Raw genomic sequence first — 7,333 nt, forward strand, 5'->3', positions numbered from 1 at the left:
TTAAAAATATTGTTCTCTTCTCCTTTTTCTGTTTTTCTTTTAGATTAATTGGGCAATACTTATGAGACCCTTTTATTACCTATATTGACTTCATTATTTTTAAGAAAATTTCGTGGTTGACTTAAGGCTTACAATATACATATTTAATTAATCATAGTCTACATTTAAATAATATTTACACTGTTTCACACACAAAATATCCAAAGAAATGTTAAATCTTGGGAGGCTGAGGCACAAGAATCACTTGAACCCAGGAGGCAGAGGTTGCAGTGAGTTGAAATCGTGCCACTGCACTCCAGTCTTGTTGACAGAGTGAGACCCTGTCTCAAAAAAAAAAAAAAAAAAAGAAATGTTAAATCTTTCTTATAGAGTATGCCTCACACAATAAAGCCCCTTAGTATCTGTCTGAAAAAATATATATACACCACACACATATTTTTTCCAGCACTTTATAAATGTCACTTCATTGCCTTCTAGCTTGCTTGTTTTCTGAAAAGAAGATCATGTATTTAAATAGTACATGGATCGATGTGCCAAAAACTGAATATTTAGTTGATGATGTATGAATATTGGCTCACTTTATGGAGAAAATAAAACTGGATGTCTATCTTATGCCATACAAAAAGGTACACTTCAAAAAGAGTTCTCATTGTGAAAGGTAAGTATATGAGGTTAACAGAGGGAGGATCAAAGCAGACACGATGGCGTCGAGCAGCAGGGAGCTAGGGAGTTTATTTGACCACCACGTCCAGAGAGCAGTATGCAACACGTGGGCCAAATATCGGGAGGGACGACGGCCTCGTGCTGTCAAGGTATATACAATCAATTTGGAATCTCAGTACTTATTAATACAAGGAGTTCCCGCTCTAGGAACCACGAAGGAAATAGTTGAGCGATTCGCTTTGCATGGTGCAACTGAACAGTACAATGCTCTAGATGAATACCCTGCAGAAGACTTTACTGAAGTCTATCTTATTAAATTTATAAACTTACAAAGTGCAAGGACAGCCAAGAGAAAAATGGATGAGCAGAGCTTCCTCGGTGGATTGCTTCATGTGTGCTATGCTCCAGAATTTGAAACAGTTGAAGAAACTAGAAAAAAACCAGAAGTGCGGAAGGCATATGTAGTAAGAACTACTGAAAATAAAGGTTTTAAGCCACGTGAATATATTCCCTTCTCAAGGAATAAATTTTTGGAGTAGAATTTGTTAACATTTTTAAGTGATTTTTTAAATTATATGATTCTGAATGATGAAAACAATACATGAGCCACTTCTGTTTTCCTTCCCCTCACCTTTTAAATTGTAATATAAAGACCATTACGTGACAAAGAAATTGGTTACAGAGCATAAAGACACAGAGAATTTTAGACAAGACTTCCACTCAGAGATGTCTGGGTTTTGTACAGCTGCTGTGAACACTTCTGCAGGGAACTCAAATCCTTATCTTCCATATTCCTGTGAATTGCCTTTATGTTATTTCTTCTCAAAATGTATATGTTCATCCGGGGGGCATGTAGACAGAGCATCAGACTCTTCTAAGGATGGTAGAAACCATGGTAAAACAATGGAGCATTATAACCACAATGATTCTTTGCAGAAAACACAAATAAACACTTTTAAAAACTCAGTGGCCTACCCTGGTGCACAAAAGGCTATTACTCCTTCAGAGGCAGTTGACAGACAGATTTATGCCTAGGACAACAAAACTGCAGGAGCGCCAAAGAAGAGAAGATGATCGTAAAGTTGGAACTTTTCTTGAAACAAACTCAACTAGTAATGAGGTTATGACTGGACCTCTGTTACCAGACATATCTAAAGTGGATATGCACGATGATTCATTGAATACAACAGCAAATTTAATTTGGAATAAACTTAAACAGGTAATTTCATCTGCCAAAGCCTCCGGGGACAAGCTGGCAGAGGTACATACAAGTCATCCATTAAAACAAAGAAGAAGAATATAGAGTGCCAGCAGCAAATTAGTATTTTCAAAAAAAAAAATTTTATTTTTAGCCTGTCATTTTAATTATTCAAGAGATTTTACTGCTGGTATTTTTTAATGCACTCCTATTTGTAATTTTATTCAACCTACTTGTCTAAAGTCATTTCTTCTTTTTTTGATCCATACTTAATGTTGCAGAAACTATTCTTATAATTATAACATTACCTCTCACGTACGGTAATTATATGTAAATTAATTAAAGCAAGTATGGAAACTTTACAATATAAATCAAGATAGGCAACCAGGAAAAAACATAATAAAATAATAATAATAAAGTTAACAGAGGTTAATAAATGTTAACAAAGATAAACTGCTCATAGATTCTATAGCATCTAATACAGGCTTTCTGTCAACAAAAGGACACAATGAACAAAGTTAAGAAAACAGTTTATTATTTCCAGAAATTATTTGCAATATCTAAAACCACAAATGTCTAATATCAGAATATACAAATAATTCTTGCTAATTCATAATAAAATGATAGCAAATCAAAATAGGAAAAAATGAGCAAAAGTTGTGAACCATTATTTCACAGAAGTGAAGACTCAAAAGAAGGTTATTACAAAAAAGACGTATTAATTTGCAATTATTACAGTGGCAACAATGAGAAAGTTATATAATGCAAGTGCTGCCTGGGAAGTAGGGATATGAAAAATTGTAGACATCGCTGGTAGGAGTTTAAATTGGCCTAGGTATTCTGAAGAGTAATGTGAAAGTATTAAATTAAAGTTAATTAAACATAGATATATGTTATGACTAGATATAGTCATATTCTGGATGTGTATTCTAGAGCAATTCTTGCACCAGTATGAGAGAAAACACACAAATGTTCATTACGGTGCTGTCTTTAGTAGCAGTGATGTGGATGCAACCCAGGTGTTCATCGTTGGAAGGAAGGGACAAAATGTAGTGTACGAACACTATATAAACTGCATAGCAGTTAGTGAAAAACAGACCAACTCTAAATACAGGACATGAATAGACCTTTAAAACATGGTGCTGAGTGGAAAAAAAAAGTTTAAAACATAACAGCATTTGTGTAAATTAAAGTTATATGCACATACAAGGAAAGCACGTGAAAATAAATTATAGATATCCAATGTGTCAGAATTATTACTTCTGTTGGGAGAAAAACATAAGTGGAGAGAGGTTAAACAATAAGAAATGCAGGAAAGAAAAAAGGATGGTTTGAAGAAAGGCTGAACAAGAGAGGTGCCCTGCATAAACACTTAATAACAGTGTTCCAGAAATTTGGGATTATGGTTAATCCAACATTTCATCTCGAGAAAAAAATAGATGAAGTGATAGATAAATATTTACATAGGTATGCAAATGAATGAGAGATAGATTAATAAATATATTGGTAAGTAGGTAGGTGGATAGATAGATGAAAAGAGCGGGAAGAGAGAAGAGAGAGATATGGTAGGTAGGTGGATATATGAGAGATAGACGATGGATAGAGAGAAAGACAGAAGATAGGTAGATAGATCAGACATAAAGACAAGTAGATAAAAAGCACACAACATACTCCTTGTAACCTAATGCCCAAGTAAAAGGCAGAATGGGAAAGCTTGACGAACTGTAGCATTTCTTACAATGTAATGGAAAATTTATTTTAAATATATATTTATTTAGAAAACTATTGGCAAATTTCTCCTGCAAAGACCCAGGAATATGTGTGTCCAATAAGAAGGCAAATTTTGTCTTTTATAAATTTCCTATATTTGACCCTATATTCAACAGAGTAACTCTAGAGCAACTGGCAATAACCTTTATCTATAAGTTGCTAGCATAAACTCCTGAGACGAATGCCAGTGTATTTAAGAATGGCCTGGCAATGTACATTTTTTTTTTTTTAGAGAACTTACCATTACCTTTATTTTACCATTCTTTGTCATATTCAGGGAGTACAGATAATTAGAGAATGAGTGTTAGTGTTCCAAATCATATAAAAAATACATGTCTTATCAGTCGTTATGTTTTGAAGAAAATCAGCTAGTTTTTATTCTGTAATAAAATACAACAATTCTGAGTTATTGCATCTTAGGATACACTTTACTTTTTTCTTTTTTTTTTTTTTATTGTTTAAACCATCCAGTCTATGGTATTTCTTTTATTATTTTTATACTTTAAGTTTTAGGGTACATGTGCACAATGTGCAGGTTAGTTACATATGTATACATGTGCCATGCTGGTGTGCTGCACCCATTAACTCATCATTTAGCATTAGGTATATCTCCTAATGCTATCCCTCCGCCCCCACCCCACAACAGGCCCTAGAGTGTGATGTTCCCCTTCCTGTGTCCATGTGTTCTCATTGTTCAATTCCCATCTATGAGTAACAATATGTGGTGTTTGGTTTTTTGTCCTTGTCATAGTTTACTGAGAATGATGATTTCCAATTTCATCCATGTCCCTACAAAGGACATGAACTCATCATTTTTTGTGGCTGCATAGTATTCCATGGTGTATATGTGCCACAGTTTCTTAATCCAGTCTATCATTGTTGGACATTTGGGTTGGTTCCAAGTCTTTGCTATTGTGAATAGTGCTGCAATAAACATGCATGTGCATGTGTCTTTATAGCAGCATGATTTATAGTCCTTTGGGTATATACCCAGTAATGGGATGGCTGGGTCAAATGGTATTTCTAGTTCTAGATGCCTGAGGAATCGCCACACTGACTTCCACAATGGTTGAACTAGTTTACAGTCCCACCAACAGTGTAAAACTGTTCCTATTTCTCCACATCCTCTCCAGCACCTGTTGTTTCCTGACTTTTTAATGATTGCCATTCTAACTGGTGTGAGATGGTATCTCATTGTTGTTTTGATTTGCATTTCTCTGATGGCCAGTGATGATGAGCATTTTTTCATTGTGTCTTTTGGCTGCATACATGTCTTCTTTTGAGAAGTGTCTGTTCATATCCTTTGCTCACTTGTTGATGGGGATGTTTGTTTTTTTCTTGTAAATTTGTTTGAGTTCATTGTAGATTCTGGATATTAGCCCTTTGTTAGATGAGTAGGTTGCGAAAATTTTCTCCCATTTTGTAGGTTGCCTGTTCACTCTGATAGTAGTTTCTTTTGCTGTGCAGAAGCTCTTTAGTTTAATTAGATCCAATTTGTCAATTTTGGCTTTTGCTGCCATTGCTTTTGGTGTTTTAGACATGAAGTCCTTGCCCATGCCTATGTCCTGAATGGTAATGCCTAGGTTTTCTTCTAGGGTTTTTATGGTTTTAGGTCTAACGTTTAAGTCTTTAATCCATCTTGAATTAATTTTTGTGTAAGGTGTAAGGAAGGGATCCAGTTTCAGCTTTCTACATATGGCTAGCCAGTTTTCCCAGCACCATTTATTAAATAGGGAATCCTTTCCCCATTGCTTGTTTTAATGTACATTTTTAAACATACAAAAATAATAAATAATCTAATATCTTGAATCTATGTATGTTATCACATATGATACCTTATATACCCCACTGAACTAGAAAGGCTGTATTTTTTCATTATGAATACACTGTGTGTAACCAATTGATTTATTGATATGAAGATAGATTATTGTGATATTTACAAGAAATTACTTTATGTTTTAATTCTTTATTATTCTTTACCTTTGTCATGTTGTACATATATATAATTATCAAATATTAGCACTATGAGTACATTATAAATTTTTATCATGTGTATACATAATATTATTTCTAGGGATGATGTGGAAAATCCAAATTCACAAATCAAATTCCTTTTATTCTTAATTCAAAAGTCCCAAGTTGACCAAAAGTGTTCTTGGAATAGTCTGGTGAGATTGTTTTAACAGTGACTGTTCCAATTAATGCTATTTGTATGTTCTTTCGATGTATTTTGTTCCTATCTCCTCTGTGGTGGAAAAAAAAAAACAAAACAGAATGATCCAATTTGAGCTGCATGCCTGTTTTTCTAAATGAGATTATTCAGTGGTTTAGTTAATCTTGAGTTGCCACAGGGCCTCAAATAGAATGAGGTAATATATTCTATCCTCACTAGCTCAGCCTCTTCTATTTTAATTTTTTAAAAGAAAAAAATTTATGTTGTGGGAGAGGCAGAGGGTCTTAGACGATAACCATGAAGTATTAGGATCACAGGGGAGACAGTCTGTCTGTATGTGTGAATGTGAAATCCTATCTGTGCAGGTCACTGCCAGCATTGAAGGAGACAGGGGCACGGAGCTTGTCCAGGAACTTCACTTTTTACTCCATCCAAGTGGGGAAAAAAGGAGTAGCCATTATGACCAATGCTACACATGAAATCTTTGGTATTTTATGGATCTTTCTGCTGTGTGGAGGCACTTTTCTGGACCAGCTGACAGGCTTTCAATAGTCATGTCAATTCCCTTCTAATCTCTTTCAAACTGTTAAGACACAGCCAGCATCCTGCCTCCTCTCATCCTCCCACCCCCTTCCCATACCTTTATTCTTGATGAAAGCTACTCTAAGGCTGTCCCTAGTCAAGGGACAGTGCTTTCAGGGAAAACACATTGGACTGCATACGCATTTGATCAAAAACATTTGAAATGTGCACAAAAGCAGCCAAGTCAGAAAAAGAAAAGGACAGCTGCATAAAGATGTCATAGCTATAAAAGAGCTGGTTGTAAAAGCTCTGGCTAACCGAATGTCTAAGCTAAACAAAGCACAATTAAGGCCATCCTGTCCATTTTTCCCATTCCATTCTCTCTATCTGTGCATATTAAACTCACTAATTAGTGCTGCATTGTTTTTCCAAATTCTAATTTCATTTCCATTTTCTTATGGTCCTGCTTTCATGTTTGCTAATACAGGCAAAAATATATCTTTGTATATTCTACTCTCCAATATATTTTACCCACTCTTCTTCTAAAGGTGCGCATTTTTACTAGGAATAAATATAGGAAAAATTGAATGTCTTGATGATTGACATTTTTATAAACTCAAAATTAAATGTAAGCCTATGATGCTAAGGCAGCATTGTTCAACGTTTTCCAGGATTATAACAAGCAAACCAAACAAAACAATAAAAGCTTAGCTAATTTGTCCATGAAATAACCTAAGGTTTTGTTAGGTTTCCTATGAGTATGTTCTGATCACTGATACACTCAGGAGAAAGTGGCATTGGGTTATGTAGCCTGTCAGCTCCAAGGCAACCGAAAAAACAAAAGTCTGAGTAGAATATCAGCAATCAAACAAGATAAAATTTAACAAGGCAAATAGCAGTGTACAAAGTAAGATGTGATACAATAAGATAATACAAACATTCATCAACAAGGAAAATCCCTGCACCTCCTATTACGCCAAACGAAAGCACAACAGCAGCTACGTGGA

General features: G+C 34.9%; 1 pseudogene; it reads left to right on the forward strand.

The window, feature by feature from the left end:
• Nucleotides 1-689: 689 nt before the first annotated feature.
• LOC101141112 (RNA-binding protein 48-like) lies at nt 690-1,966 on the forward strand (annotated as a pseudogene).
• Nucleotides 1,967-7,333: the final 5,367 nt, after the last annotated feature.

This window comes from Gorilla gorilla, chromosome 3 (genome assembly GCF_029281585.2).
Source record: "Gorilla gorilla gorilla isolate KB3781 chromosome 3, NHGRI_mGorGor1-v2.1_pri, whole genome shotgun sequence".
Taxonomy (NCBI): Eukaryota; Metazoa; Chordata; class Mammalia; order Primates; family Hominidae; genus Gorilla; species Gorilla gorilla.